The sequence below is a fragment of the Crocodylus siamensis genome, chromosome 1 (assembly GCF_052110815.1).
Source record: "Crocodylus siamensis isolate JL-2025a chromosome 1, ASM5211081v1, whole genome shotgun sequence".
NCBI classification, from domain to species: Eukaryota; Metazoa; Chordata; order Crocodylia; family Crocodylidae; genus Crocodylus; species Crocodylus siamensis.
In genome coordinates this window covers 267,225,772-267,242,371 of record NC_143395.1, presented here as the reverse complement: position 1 = coordinate 267,242,371, position 16,600 = coordinate 267,225,772, and the positions used below count along the sequence as shown (strand labels likewise).

General features: G+C 42.6%; 1 pseudogene; it reads right to left on the bottom strand.

Annotated features, from left to right (window-relative positions):
* Window positions 1-318: 318 nt before the first annotated feature.
* Window positions 319-1,641, bottom strand: LOC149874463 (uncharacterized; annotated as a pseudogene).
* Between the last annotated feature and the right edge of the window lie 14,959 nt (window positions 1,642-16,600).

The window sequence follows — 16,600 nt, the reverse complement described above, 5'->3', positions numbered from 1 at the left end:
CTTTTCCCTTATATCTGTAGCCCCTAGTATTTGAGGCTTCTGCTCTGCTTCAGTAAGCATTGTAACTCCTGTGGCATCTGGCATCTCAATCTCACAGGGACCCCGGGCTTTTGTAACAATGTGATCCCTCACCTCTCGTAGCCTTTTATTCTCTGCTTATAGCACCTGTGCTTGCTGTTTTGCAGCTTGCACTTGAAGCTGTAGCTGCTTACCCTCTGCGCACATCACCACCTCCTTAGCTGAGCTGTCTTCTATGAGGGCTTTCAGGAGCTGTACCTGTTCCCCAAGTTGGTCCTTTTCAGTCTTCACTCTCTGCAACTAGGTCTGTAACCCATTGTTCTCCTTACTCAAGGCCTTTAACTCCTTTTCAAGGGCTTGTTTCTGGTTTTGCAACCCTTTATAGTCCTCCATATAGGCTTTCACTTTCTCCATCTCTCCTGTGATTACCTTTCTGGTTTCTTCCATCTGGATGTGGCTTTTGACCAGCTCATCTCGCAACTCGTCAACCTAATGTTCAGCTCATCTGCATTTTTTTTGCCATGCCTCTAGCTCTTTCTGTAGTTATGACATCTGGTCCTCTTGGTGGTGCAGTCATGTTTGAAGGGCTGCTTTGATGCGCTAAGATACCTCCAGCTTCTGGAACACCTCCTCCTGCTCCTTAGGCCGCACTGTGCAGACTTCTGGGGGCATCAACATCCAAGCCATCAGCTCCTTCTGCATCTTCTGCAGTGCCTCTTCCCACTCCCGGGTCTTCTGAGCCTCGTTTGTGATGAGCTGTTTGTGATGAGTTGATGCATGAGTTCTCTCTGCTTCCGTCACTATCAAGCACCTGACTTCTTTGGTGCCTCCTTCCTTTTTGCCTGCTTGTACCCGCTGCTCTAAAACAGTGACCCTTGCCTCAGTTTGTTCTCTCTGGGATTGGGCTACCTCTAACTCCCACTCCAACCATGCCAGTTTTTCCTGCAATTCATCCACCTGCAATAGCCAGGTGAAATTCTCTTGTCTCAGCCACCTCCGCCATAATTAACTTGGTCTTACTTCCTTACTGGTCGGGGCCCAAATGCTTCTCCCTGTACAGTCTCTGGTGGTGGTAATTTCCCCTTCCACTCACCCTCCAGAGCTGTGGTGCCACTGCCTTCCTATAAATATCCCTCAATTCCTGTTTTTGCCCAAAGTTTCATTCCCCTTCTCAGGGACACAGGTTCCTTCCCCGTGCATGGCCAGCTTCCCAATCAATGCACCAGTTGTCATGGGACGGGGTCCTTAAGGACAGCCATGATATCCTCAGCCCCCTTAACCATGTCAATTTGGCCCACTGGGCAGCCTCAATTCTCATCCGCCATGTCTTTGATGGAAATATGAAAATAGGGAGGCTGCCTTTAAGTACTCTTGGACATGGTTTGATGGACTCTCTAACCTCATGGGTTCCCAGACCCCTTGTGGGTCCCATTTTACAATGGGTGTTTCAGGGCACCCTAGCTGGATGGGCTATATGCGTGGCTCCAACTGCCCCTTTACCATGCCCCAAGCCTCACAGATGGTATTGACATTGTCCGTTCTGGGCCTTGTAATTTGGCCTCCTTGTCCTCACTGGACTCTCCGCAGCCCTGTCTCTGTGTCCTCACCAGCACTGGGGTCCATTCCCCCCCACCAACTGCCATACCCTCTTGGGTGTTGGGGTCCATTTCCCCCCCCCCCAACTGCCATGCCCTCTCAGGTGCCAGAGTCCGTTTCCCCCACACACAATGCCTGTTCCCTCTCAGGTGCCAGGGTCTGTTTCCCCACCCCCAACTGCTGCACCCTCTCGGGCGCTGGGTTCTGTGCACCCTATATACTACACCCTCTCTGGCACAGGGTCTGTGCACTCCCTCTACGTTACTCAGAGCAGAACTTAGTCAGGCCTCCTCCCTTCACATGCTTCAGAAGGGCTCCTTCTCCCTTGGCCACCAGCAGAGAACTGCCTCCTAGTCCCCGTCCTGGGGTTTATATGGGCCCAGGGCCCTGCCCCTTCCGGCCCACTGACCAGGTGCAGGTGCAGGCTAATTTCCTCATAGCTGGTTGTCATGGCAAACTGCACCTGCGCTCCACCCCAGCTTTTCTGATCCTATGACCCCAGCTGACTTCCTGCCCTTTGGGTGGGGGGCTGGACTCGATGATCTTCCAAGGTCCTTTCCAGCCCTAATGTCTATGAAATCCTGTCTGGCTCTTTGGACTCTTCCCAGGCAGTTTCTGCTCTTTTAGAAGCAGGCACCTAAGTGCCCTACAACACTGCAGATATGGCAAATAGTTCCAGTAAAAAAAGGAGGAAATCCTAGTGATATTGTGTCTGAGCTTTTCATTTGTCTCTCTTGTCTATCTCGTTCCATATGAGGGGTTTTCCTGACTCATTCAGTCCTTTATTGTACATCACAGAACCATTGGGGACAATTCAGTGCTTGAATCTCTTGGGTATTAATGTTAATATTGTGTTTCTTAAAATTGGCCTTCAAGGTGTCCTTGAATCTCTTCTTTTGCCCACCTCTAAAGCAGTGACTATCAATGAGTTGGGAGTATAGGACCTGTTATGGGAGCCTGTTTTCAGATATCATTATGACATACTCTGTCCAACAGAGCTGGTGCTAAATAAACCAGCTTGTGGTTTTTGCTTGAATCAATACATTGGTATTAGTTCTTTTGTCCTTTCAATTGATATGAGGGATTTTCTAAACACATCAATGCTGTTATGCAGTAGGGTTTGAGTGGTATTTCCTAGTGGAAAGACACTTGAAGCTTGCGTACAGTCTAGATCAGTTCCCAGGGAGCCAGAGTTCAGAGGTGTCTGGTGTCAGAACTAGATTCAGAAGCCATAGGCAAAATCAGGACAGACCACGGCCAGCAGGTGAAGCTGGAGATAGGATAAGCCAAGAGTTAACTGGGGTCAGAAGCCAAAACCTAGAGATGAAGCTCAAGTAATAATCAAGAGCTGATAACTAGTGTTGGGGATTGCCAAGGGTCTTACTAAGATCAGAAGATAGAGCCAGATCCAGGAATCAAAACCAGAAAACTAGCAAGGCATCACATGGAAGGTTATGAACTAGGAGCAAGAAGTGGAAGCTTTCAGGTGTTTCCACTATGTCATCCAAGTTTCAAACCCATACAACAGGGTCAGGATTCAATGGCCTATAGATAAGACGTTCAGTTTGGATCCTGATGTCATGATCATCAACAACATAATTTTAGAGACCTCCAGAAGCTCTGGCAAATTTTATCTGGTCATCAATGTTTACCTTTTTTGGAGAAGTGGCAACCCAGGTAGGAAAATTGTTGAATATTCTCCAAGGATGTCTCTCTAATTGTAATGTGTGGAGGAGAAGCTGTTTCATTTGGGGTAGGTAGTTATTTATGTGCTTCACAGAAGCAATCAGGGTGACTTAGAGTTCTTCAACTGAGTGGGCATGGACAACACAATCATTAGCATATTGAAGATCAGTAATGTAGGTGTTTGTTATCTTGGATTTGGATCATAACCAGTTGATGTTAGATTCCCATCCATGTGATACTGGATGATGACTCCAGATGGTAGTCTATAAACCACAAGATAGGTGTGATATAGATGGAAAAGAAAGTTGTTGCAATCATGCATCCTTGCTTGTCTCCAGTTCTAGTAGTGGAGGGGTCCATTTCTGAGCCAGTCCTTAAGACAGTCACTGCCATGTTAGCATGAAGAAGTCTGATAATGGTAATAGATTTTGGTGGGCATCCAAATCTCATTAGGATCCTCCATAGGGTCTCTCTGATTGAAGGCCATGTAAAGATCTTCGTTGCTCACAGCACTTCTCCTGAAGCTGTCTAGCAAAAAAGATCATACATATTATATCTCTTACCGATCTGAAACTAAAATGGGACTTGGGCAAAGTCTCCTCAGTGAAGAAAGTAAGTCTGCAGAGGACAATGTGGGCGAGGATCTTCCCAACTTTGGACAGAAGTGCAATATGCTAATTGCTGCAATGGCAATCTATCTCCTTTCTTATATATGGTAAAGATTCTGGCAAGTCACTGGAAATCAGTTCATGTTTCCAAATTTTAGTAATATATGTAGTTACTAGGAGAGCTTTTTTCAACCTTATAAATTGCTTATACATTTTGGCTGGTATACCATATCACATCCTTTGTTGTTTTTCATCTGTGTATGGCCTTCAAGGCCTCTTGATAAGCTGGTGGGTCTGCAAGGTAGTCCTTTAATGGAGTGTTGTGAAATAGCTTTAATGATATTGTCTTTGACACTAAAATCTTGGTTCAGGAGCTCTTGAAAATTTTCCTTCCACTGGGTGTTGATGGTAGTGCTGTCTTCAAATAGTATTATTCTATCCTTGAACCTCAGAGGGATAGCTCCTTGTGTGCTTTGCCCGTTAGATTGCTTTGGTAGCATGTTGTGGCCTTGAACAAACTTTTGAATCTCTTTTTGCTTTCTCCTCCCACCCTCTCAAATTTTCCTCTGAGTCTCAGTTTTAATGTGGGGAAAACAAGATAACATTCTGGTAAAAGATTGCTTTATATGCTTAAAACTCATATTGTTATGGTGCTTCATAGTCAAATGGAAGGAAGAATTAGAGGGACAGAATTGTGTTCTATTGGGTGGAAAAGAAATAATCCTCACTGGGCACATCTACATGTGCATTTTACATTTACTATGCAGTAAGCAGGTCTAGGCTGGCATCTACACATGCAGATGCTAAAGCACAAGAATGCTGTGTGTGGACCAACTTGGGACTAAAATTACTCCCAAATCAGTCCACACATATGGTGTTACTGCACAGTAAGGTGTTTACACGTGTGTTACTGTTCAGTAACTAATTGGGCAAAAGTTTGATACTTGCATGATGCCATATTTACTGCTCAGTATGGGCATGCACTTGTAGATGCTGTCTGCACTGCACAGTAATTGTTGGCTACTGCTCATTAACTTCAGTTACTATGCAATAAGTGTGCACATGTAGATGTGCCCACAGGGGATTAGGGAAAGTGAATCATTGCTTCAAGTCAAGCATCCATACCGCTTTATCAATCCTAAATAACTTGGTATTTGATCACATGTGCTTTGTCCTGAATGAAAGTCTGTTTTAAAATCACACTCAGTTCTGAATAGCCAATAGAGCAGCTCTACTGTTTTGTTGAAATTACATGAGAGGTGTTACTTATATGCAAGTGGATCCAGATAAAAGAAGGTAAACAGAAGCCAAGGTGGGGGTGTTACCGTATCTTGTACTTTTGCTTTCTTTCACAGTAGGAATCTCTCCTCCACTGTGGTAATTATGCCAGCTGTTTTTTATTGTGGTAAACTTATTTTTCCATACTTGCAATCCCATATATCTCTCCTTCAGAAACCTAAAACTCTTGATTCAGCCTTGTGGGGACAGTAGTTAGTTTTCATTCCAGGCACATGAGGTGGCAGTTAAGGCTAGAAAAATTATTCGAGCACAGCTCAACTGTATTGAAAACAGCAGCTCCTTTAATCAGCACACTGATTGCTTTTCTTCTTTTCTTGTTCAGAAAGTGTCAAACTGTTTCATTCCTACATAAGCAGGAGAGATCTTGAACAAGACAATGTTTCAATCAGTGCTAAATATCAGCTGCCCTTAACACTATTAAGAATTAAATGATGCAAAATAAATTAATAAAATATTAAACTATTATAATTTATGATATGACATGTTTCCAGTGACATATTGTGACATGACTTAATTATTGCCCTCTGCTAAGACCTTCTGAACAGCTTTTCTCAAAAGGCAACTGAGTTTTGGAAGAAAAAACTCTTGAGGTATCTGGAAGTGGGGAGGGCAGGAATAGTTGTCCGACACTCTCCGACATTGGAGAGTGCCTGTGACCACGACTACTGTTTTCTACCAACAAATACAATTAATCAATCATTATAAATCATCTTTCTGTAATTAGTTCTTTTTGAAACAGGGAATCATCTCAGAATCCTGAGGTGGCCTTTCATGCAAGCTTAATTACTTACCTATATCCAAACCATTTTATAAATATTAAATAATTAGTACACAAAAAATATTAGCAGAATTTTGTTTTGATTATTACAAGCCAGTATAAGAAAGAAAGGATGATTGGTTACAGCAGTAGGGTTTCAGAAATTTGTGTTCAAATTCTCGCTCCACCACAGATATCCAATGTTACCTCATGCAAGTGAGTTAGGGCCAGATTCAATTAAAGGATGTAAAAATTAACTGTCATGATGTTTAACTTGGTTGTGTCTAAACTTTGGGACCAGAATCCTGAGCCTTGTGTAACGTGCCTGAGACTCTTATGTGATCCTTGAGGGAAAGAATGACGAATCTCAGCACAGGAACAGAAGTAAAGGGTGATTTATCTTTCAGAATTTCAGTCAAGGTACCTAAAACAATAGTGATGGTATCTAAAAATAAAATAGGAATACACTAAAAATAATAATACTGGTGTCTAAAATCCACCTAAATCCCAGTTCAAAATCTTCGGGTGAGACACTAAGAAGCAAGTAAATTAGCTTTCATTGTTCTGCTTGCTGTAGTACAGCACTTAGCTAATTAGTTTAAACCTGGAGACTGATAATTAGCCATGTTAATCTGAAGGTAGGTAGAAAGTAAAGCAGGGAGAGGCATGAGCTTTAGTAAAATACAGCCTACATCATTAGATGCTAAACAAAGCAGTGTACAAAGTAGGCTATGGCCTACAAAAGCTCATGCCTTTCTAAGTTTGCCACACTTTCCTGCCTTCTGTTTAGTTGAAACCTAATTCAAATGTCTCTACACTATACTGAAGTCTCAAAAGGACTCCAGCACAGACATAATCTCTCTCCTCCCTTGGATCTGGTCCTTTTCCTTTCTGTTTCACAGTTCCCCATCTATACAATGAGTCATGTTATTTCCTTACCTCCCAGGAATGTTTTGGGGATAAATATTATGAGGCGTATAAAAAAAAATTGACAGGCATAAAATACATATGCATGTGAATTTGGTGTAGTTATAGTAGATCTATGACCATGAAACTGAGATCAAAATTTGGTCTACAGATGGGTTAAGGTAGGTAAAACAAGGATTAAACTTCAGAACCAGCTGTCCCATTGCAATTAGTCTGTCTACCAATTCATGTTATTTCTCACTAAGGACTGGAGTGTCTTTTTCTAAAATATCTGAAAATTAATATTTTCATCAATGTACTCTTCAGTAATTTGTGATGTGCTGTATGGCACATATCATAATAGGTAATGTTGCATCATTACTAGCATTTCTATAACTATAATCATTGATGTTTCTGGTGAAATATGTGATGCAGTATATGTTTTCATTATGCAAAAGAAGATATTTGGCCCAATTTTCAAATCTTACTGTAACATTTCCAATGAATACTTCTGCATCACTCAAGTGTTTTTAGAATGAGGTGGCTGCAATTGTAAAAAGGTGTTTACCCAGTATCAGATTTTCACAAGAAAATACATGTCTCTTCAAATACAGAAAGTGCATGTTCCTGTTAGCAGGTGCATCTGTTGCACTCTGCTGTGACAATTTGTTTTATATTACATTCTCAATATCTATATATATTCACTCTCTTATTCCAGAGGCCAGATCCAGAGGCCAGTTCATGGGAGCTGGTAGCTCACCCATGTCAAAAATGTCAATTACAGTCTACAAGAGAAGAAAGCAGGTGGAACGGTGGTCTGAAAGCTTTTGAAATTGGAACAGGCAATGCAATGATGCATAAACTATAAAGTGAAGATGATGATGATTATGACAAAAGGTTATAACTTTTAAAAAACTTATATTAATCTTCCACAGCAAAGCACGGGTTCAACTAGTTGGGCATATATTTCCTCTCCCCTAATACAGGCTTTGCTCAAATGCAGCCATATAATCTTCTACAATACAGTGAAAATCCAACTTTCCATCTCCTGACATCAAAAGGACTTTATTATACCCTTATTATCTCATGCTTGGATTACCACCATCCTGAAATATACGTCATCCCTCTCTGATCCACCCACACTACTAAGATCATCTTTCCCACCTTCCAGTTTGTCCCTAATGACCCTTCCTGTTATCTCTTTGTTTATATAACAAGCCCTTTAGAGTAGGGATTGTGCAATTTTGTTTTGTACAGTACTCAGCACATAGTCTTAGTTAAAAATACACCAATCAATATTAATAATGTATGGGGTTGAAACTAGTCTTGAACTGCTTTGCTAAGCAGTGGGCACATCTACATGTGCTATTAATGTGCCTGAATAAATTTCAGCACAGTTTGCGTCAGAGTTTATTGCTCTGGGGCACAGAGTTTACATGTGCCCCTGGGACCACAGTTTGTTAAGCTGGGGCAGTGCAGCCCTGGTTTGCAGCGGGGCTCAGTCTTCCAGCCCAGAGCTTCTTTACTCTGACTCAACATGCTGCAAAGGGACTTGCTGAAGTACAGAGGTGCTACAGTGTGGGGCTAGCCAGCAGGCAGCCCCTGCGCTGTAGCATCCTCATGCCCCAGCCAGCCCTGACACCATCTACACATGTGTTGCAGCACACTAAATAACTCTGCCATAAGATAGTACTTGACCTGGACAGTACTATCCCATGGTGGAGTTAATTAGTTTACTGCAGCCTAATAGCACCACACATATAAATGAAGATGATTTACTGCAGAGCTAATTAGACAACTCCACAGTAAAGCACACGTGTAGATGCAATAGGTAGTTCATTGAACAATTTTTGAACAGCCAGTTTGACTGGAGAAATATCACATACATGGCTAAGTGTTTTGTTCAATCAGACCTGGAATGTTTGCTTGGTCTCTTGGCATTTTCTGGTCTTATCCAACACAGTGGATCAATTATAGGAGAAAAAGGGGAAAAAAACCATAAAAGGAATAAAAAATAAAACCATTTAAAAAAAAGGAAAAATGAAATATTTTGAACATCAGTAAGTACATTGGGGCATTTGTCCACAAGTGTTCTTCTGGCTGAAATCAAATGGAGAAAAGCCAAAACATTTGCTACTTCTACTTTACCATAGCCATTTTGTTACAGTGGTCCCAGAAGTTTTCCCAGTGCAATTACATTTTCATATGGCTTAATAAAAGTGGTTTTTTGGCTGTTTTGCATCAGCATTATGGTATAAAGCAGGCATAATGGGCAAGGATCAGACTTATTATTTTATTTTTAAAAAAATCTAAATATATCTCTTGTACGGAAATGATCTTCGAGCCAAAATAGAGGGTTGGGGTGGGGGGGAGTTCCATTCCTTCAGTCCTTGATCTCACTGTATTTTAGGACTGTTAATTTGAAAACTCATAATTGGGTAAATCCCTTCATACTTCAGTTAGGTAAGTGGTCTTTTTTGTAAGTGAAAATGAGTGTTTATGCTTCATTTCCTATGCTACCGAATAATATCCCATCAGGATATTAAAAAAATAGAACAATTCAAACTATAGAGTTTATGTTGCTGAAACTATAATATGCACAGTCCTATTGCCTTAGTGACTGGCAGCTTAATAGCACCATAGGATATAATGAGATATAGTTTCATTGCTCAGAAAGAATAGCCAAAATTTGAGGGAAAACTACCAACTGTATTTCAAACCATTCTTTGACCAGATCTTTGACTCACACGAACGTATATAGATCTGCTGACTACAGTTGTGTCAAATAAACTTACTGCAGCTGAAAATTTGCTTTGAATATCTTCTTTTGTTCAGTTTCCTCAAAAGAAGATATTGTTGGAGTTTGGACCAAAACTAACAATCAACGTAAGACTAAACTTCTGCATGAGAACTATCCTACAGCAAGTGATCCGTCAACTGTTAAACCAGCCTTTAGAGCATATGCAGTGTTTCTAGCCTGCTCTGCCAATGTTTACTTTTTTATATGTGTATGTGTATATGATTTTTACCATGTTGCTCAGGGGAAAAAGTGGATTTTACAATAAATTCTTGTAAGCAAAGCCCTGAAATGAGTTATTGGAACAGAGGGGCCCAAATCAGGAAAAATCACAAAGGCACCACAGGGTTGGTAAGACTGTATTTGATCTATCATCTAAAGTTTGGGGTTTAATATGTGGGAAAGATATAATCTAGACAAAGCAGACAAGAGATGAACAAAGTATCTCAAGATAACAATTCAGCCAGGAATTATAACACTGAAAAGTTAAGAAAAAAAGGATGTTATAGTTAGACTGATGCATACCATATTGTGGGATACAAAATAAGGTAAAGATAACAGTATTTTTTGTAAGATAACTGACAACACAGGTTTGAATGAACCAAAGCTGAGGAAGCAACAGACAGTATGCAAGTTTAGAAAATTGTTTAAATGTAGAGATCAGTAAATGAGGAGAATTCACTAGGAAAAATAAACAACAGGGGTTACATCTTTGAATATGTTTGAGTATATTCTGGTCCCACTTAGAAAAGCGACCCTAAAAAGTGTCCCTAATGGTAACTAATGAGCCAAGCAAATTGTCAGCAGTGTCATTTCCTTTTGTCCCTCACCATTGGCACATGAGTGTTTACCAAGGTATGCCAGGTGTAAAAGGAGGTGAAGATGGCACATGCTGCAGGAGCTGTCCCTTTCAGTGTAACAGTCTTTGGGGACCACTGAAATACAGCATAATTCACCAATGTACAGATGTCAAGCTTTCAGCTATATGGAGGCTAGATAATAATATAAGCATAGGAGATCTGAGTTCAACTCCCTTCTCTGCTAGAGGATTCAAACTCACATTTCCCACCTCACAAGAAAGGGATCTAACCGCCAAATAATAGGCTGTCCTGGGGCGCAACCTTTCTGTTGGCGTGGGTCTACTTTGCCAAAAAAATAGAATGAAAAATGTACCGATTGTGCAAATGGACATGACTCTGTAGCCTGAACTATAATTTAGGACTCTCACTTGTGATATGAGATATCCCATCAGTCATAGAAGGGAACTAAACCCAGGTCTCCTACAATGTGAACACTGTCACCACTGAACTCGTGGAAGAAAGGAAGGAAAAAGCCCTTTCTCTGACTCTCCATACTGATTTTTTTGGGTTTTTTTGAAGAAAAAGAGTGACCCCCACCATATGTAAAATAGAAGGGCTTAGGAACTCTTCCTCTGGAAAGGATCCCAGGCTGAGTGCCAGGGGGAAGGAAGCACCACATGGTAGCTCTGCATAAGGTGTCTAATACAGACATTCGCCTTGTGCAGACATTTAGTTTCTCCTATTCTCTTCTGCCCATGCCCTTGTGGTGACCCCAGAAGCAACCTCACAGGCAGGGGAGCATAAAGCAAAATGGCCACTGAGTCCAGGTACAGGCAGAGCAGGTGCAGGTGCAGGTGCAGGCAGGACAAAGGCTCTGCACCTGGACCTAGTGTCCATTTTGCTACAGGGTCCCCTGCCTGTGAGTTGCCGCTGGAGTCACCACTGGGGCACAGGCAGAAGAGACACAGAAATGAAGTGCAAGGTAGTGAGAAGGAAGCAGGGAATCAGAGTCACGTAACCAGGAAACCAGAAGGAAGGGACCTCTACCAGGGAAAGGATGCACTGGCAAACACACAAAAGGTAAGGGAGGAAAAGTTGTAGGGAGGGGCGGTGAAGAAGAGGAAAAGGGTCAGGAGAACCTGGCTCTCTTCCCATTCTAGTAATAGAGGAGGGGCCCCATTACACAGACACATACATGAGTTTCACATGATGGAAAAAAAACCCCTTTGAATTAGCTCTGAATATCAAGGGCAAGCTCAGACAGAGCACAGAAGAATGGGCTTATATTACGATACAACATGCAAAGCAGCAACAAAACATGTTAGCATAAATAATATCAATTGCTAAAAAAAAAAAACATTTCCAAAGAACACACTGGAATTTTCTTCTGAGAGGTGAACTTCAATCATTCAATTTGCTCTTGTTTCAGAACCTTGATTGCCGAGATATTATTTTACTTTAAAAAGGGCTGTGCTGTTTATTCATATACGTTTATGACAGCAATAATTCTTAGCCTAACTATTAATCAATGTCAGTTTCTACTGAGCAAATCCATCAATGTGTACCATGAATCATCACGATCATAAATTTATGCAAACAGCCTTCGGCTAATAAACAAGAATATTTAAAATAAAAAAAAATATGCATGAAATGTCAACCAGATCAATGATAACTAATTTGTATGGACGAAGAAATTATATCTCCCTACCTCAGGCAATCAAAGATTTCTTGAATAATTGCACTGGAACCTTTTCTAAGCAATTAAAACTCAATTGCTAGCAAATATCTTAGAGTAGAGGGAATGGCTAAAATGATATTTGTCTAATAGGCAATCAGAAATGGAGGAATCAAGATCTCTCAGAACAATGTAAATGGTTTGATTTGGTGTTCCCCAAGTCTTCTAGGGTCACTCTTAGGCTTTCATCATAGGATAAAGGTTTGATCTTGCAGGTGCACATTAATAGAGTCTGTTAAAATATGTCTGGAACTTCCATTAACTTTATTGGGAGCAATTTTGTGCACTGCAATTTAGGGAATGGGCTTTGCCTTCTGTGAATATTTGTCAATACACAAGCTTGGGAAATGACAGAATAGTTCATCTGAGTTGATGGTGTCTGCTATTAGAATCTTATTATTTCTAATATCTCATGTTAAAATCTATATGTGCTATTATCCATTTAAGAAATCCTACACTGAAAATTGAATTTACTTTTTTATTGATATTAAACCTGACAGCTGATACTTTAAGCCACAGATATTAAGTTAACTACCTTGTTGCACTGGGTATTTTGAATATTTCCTTAATATTTAATATGTTGTTATTGTCTTGTGCTGCAGACAGAAAATGAATTAAAATCATAATAGCAACGAGATATTTTTAGGAAATTCACTGTTTTTTGTGGGGAAGGTTGGGGGTTTTTTTGTTCTTGGGTTTTGTTAACTGGCTTTCCGAGGAGTCTTAGTGACTCAGAGATCTAGTAAGGAGGACATAGTTCCTTTCTCATCAAGGTCCCCAATCCCGTCCATATCAAAGTCAACACCATGTAATGGTTATTGTATGACTGATATAAAACTTCATCTCAGGCTGTTTCCTGAAGGAATCAGTCTTCCCAGACATAAGCAGAATTCTATAGTTTAAGGGTTGGTTTGTGTTCGAAAAGAGATGCAGTTAAGCTACAGACAAAATTGACTGATAAGAAATGTTTAAATGATAAAATAAACTTATGATTCCATGTATGGGTATACCTAGATGGCAAATGTAGTTTTTGAGGATTTTAGATTTATCAGTGGTGCTTGGTTTCATTGAAAATTTAGATTTCAGTAGCATCTTCTCAGGCAAGGGAGCATTATACGAGGTATTGTGCAGATCCCAATAAGAGAAAATTCCTGTTCCCAAAAAGTTTAAAATCTCAGGGCTTTAATCCTGTACATGCTTATTCAGTGCCTAACTTTGAAGACCATGAAATGTAGTATATGCTTAGGAGCTAAGCATATGAATAAGTATTTTCAGGTTTGTGGCCTAAGGAAATAAAGGGTATGTAAATTTTTAAATATAGTTTTTAAATACATAAAATACTTGTTTTAATTTATTTACAAATTATTAAGAATATTAAGAGCCAATCATTCCCAACTGTTTGTGCAGTTCTGATCTTTTTTGTAAAATTTGTTCGTAATAGATTAACCTCTGAATATTGGTTACTTAAACTGTTAGGGCTGTGCGAGTCTTCGGATCCTGCTTCAGATCCGGACCCGCTTCAGATGCTTTGGCCTCCAAAGCAGCATTTCTGGGTTGAAGCGGGATACCAGCAATGGTGTTCAGAGTGGCTCGGGGGTATCTGAAGTGCTTCGGACCCACTTCGGATGCTTTGGAGCCGCTTCGACCATTTTGAGGCAATTAAAAGACGGAGGGGGAGTGGGTGAGGCACGGAGAGTGAGAGTGGGGGAAGGAAGGGAGGCATGCAGGGAGTGGGGGTGGGGAAGGCTGATGTCTGTAGGTAGCCAGGGAGAAAGATTTCTCCCTAGCTACCTTTCCAATGGCAGCATCTGTGGGGTGGGACTAAAAAAAATATAAAAGCATTTGTTTTCAGCCCTTATGTGCCTTTTGCAGCTTCTTCCCTGTCAGCAGCTGTGTGAGAGAGGAACACTGCAACTGAGACCTGCCTTCTGCTTTTTCATATTATAAAGGAGTCTTTAGGATTTAGCTTAATTTAGCTTAGTTTAGCTCAGCTATTCAATCCAATTGTTAGTAGTATTACAATTCAATTTGTTTTAGAAACTTGTTTTGGAAACTTCGCAAAATGACAGTTTTGTTTTCCCAGCCAGTGTTATCTATCACTGTGCAGGGAGGTACAGATTGCTTTCTTGCACACATGTACGCATGCACGTACACACACACACACACACACACACACACACACACACACACACACACACACAGACCCAGAATATCACAGCAGAAGATGACAGACATTTACAGAAGAGCAAGACATGGATAATATATTGAGACACGGGAACACACACAAATAATTTCATTCACAGCACAAGACCAGCTAGACAATATCATGAGAACCAGAAATAAGACACAAAAATAATTTCATTCACAGCACAAGATAGACACAGATATTCACAGGAGAACAAGACAGACAGATATACAAAAGAATTCATACACACACACAAACCTTTTGCAGCACAGGAAAGATTAATATGAAGTGTGCTGGAAAGGCAGGTGCCAGGTCTTCTGGAAGGGGAGGGAGAGGGGGTAGGGGGAGAGCTAGAGCTGCAAGCCCCGCCCCTCCTAAACACAGATGCAGTCTATTCCCAACCAGTCAGGGGAAGCCAGGCGGTGGGAGCAGTGTCTGCACCTAACATCTCTGTACCTGCACCACCTCTGCTCAGCTCAGTCCAGAAATGGGCACCAGCAGTGGAATCACTGCCTCCTCCACCCCAATTTCAGCTCTCACCATGAGCCTCCCACTGCCAGAGAAGGAGCTATAGCTGGAACCAGGGATGCTGAGCGCAATGGCTCGGGCAATTCTGGGCACTGAGAGGGAATCAGAGTTTGTGCTCCAAACCCCTCACATTTCCCCTAGACCCAGATCTCCTCTGGAAATCAGCATCTCAGAGGAGGGTGAGGTTGTGGAGGCAAGTGGCTCAGCTGAGGCAGTTCCTCCTGCTGTTCAGCCTCAGCTTGCTGAGAAGGGGGAAAAGGCAGGATATTTGCCCTCAAGCCAGAAGTGGGGGAGTAGTGTAGTGTGGGAGCATTTTGAGGTAGCAGATGATCCCAGGTTTACCATCTGTCAGCACTGCTGAAGGCACATGAGCCGTGGTAAGGACGTGAGATACTTCTCCACCACAGCCATGTTGCTGCATCTGAGGCGGCAGCACCCCCTTGCCCTTCTTCCTGCTGCTCAGCCTGGCATCAGCATGAGTGTGCCAAAAGGGAAGTCCCCTGCTCACTCCAAAGCCCCCTTGCCCCTAAAGCAGAGGCAGGCCACTCTGGACCAGTGGGGGAAAGGTGGACAGGAAGGGGGGGCTGTTCCAAAGGTGCATGAGATCACCCAGAGCATTGGGGAGATGCTTGCTCTGGATAGCCAGCCCTTCTCCCCAGAGTGGCCAGGGTTCAGGCAGTTCGTAGCACTTCTGGCCCCATTTTTCAAAATGCCCACATGCACCACCTTTAGCAGGGCAGTGGTGGCCTCCCTGTTTGAGGCATGAGGGGAGTACTTGAGGGAGAAGCTGTGCAAGGCAGGGCTTCAGATAGCCTTGCACTTCACCTCCAACATCTGCAGCAGCCAGGGTGGCGATCACGCCTACCTCTCCCTCACGGGGCACTGGTGTGATCAGTCAGGCCATCGGTGGGCTCTACTGCAAGTGGAGGTGCTGCATGAGTCCCACACAGCAAGGGAGATCATGAAGGCCATGCACCACATGGTACAGGGGTGGCTCATTGGGCAGGCTGAGCTCACCAACAACAGGGCCAATATGGTGAAGGCTGTCCATGAAGTGGACACAGGTTGTACCGAATAGTGAGGGATGTCTTGGAGGGAGACAGGGCTGCCAGTGATGGCACCACCACCAGCACTGCTACAAGCCCACTGATTTTAAAATGCAGGAAGGTGGCAGGCTACTTCCACCAAAGCATCAAAGGGGGCAAGATGCTGCGGGAAAAACAGGCAGAGCTCAGCATCCCGCAGCACATAATCATACAGGATGAGGAGACTCGGTGGAACACCACATACTTGATGCTTGAGAGGCTGGTGGAGCAACAGAAGGCCATGCATGAGATGGCCTTGCTTGGGGAGATAGGGATCAGCGCCCCCCTGAACAGAGCTGAGTGGGCTACCATGTGCCAGATGTTGGTGGTCCTCAAGCCCTTCCTCAAGGCCACCGAGACCCTTAGCGCTGGTAATGCCCTCCTCAGCCAGGTTATCCCCCTAGTGAGGGAACTGGAGAACAAAATGGAGAAGTACCAGGGGATCAATGTTCCTAGCTGGGGAAGGCTGTTGTCACCAGACATGCAGGCACTGGTGAGGCAGCTGAAAGAGGGCATCAGGAGATGGATGGATCCTTTGCGGTCCAGTACAGTCCACATGATGGAGGGCATGTGCAACACAAGGGTGAAGGGGAGCATGTG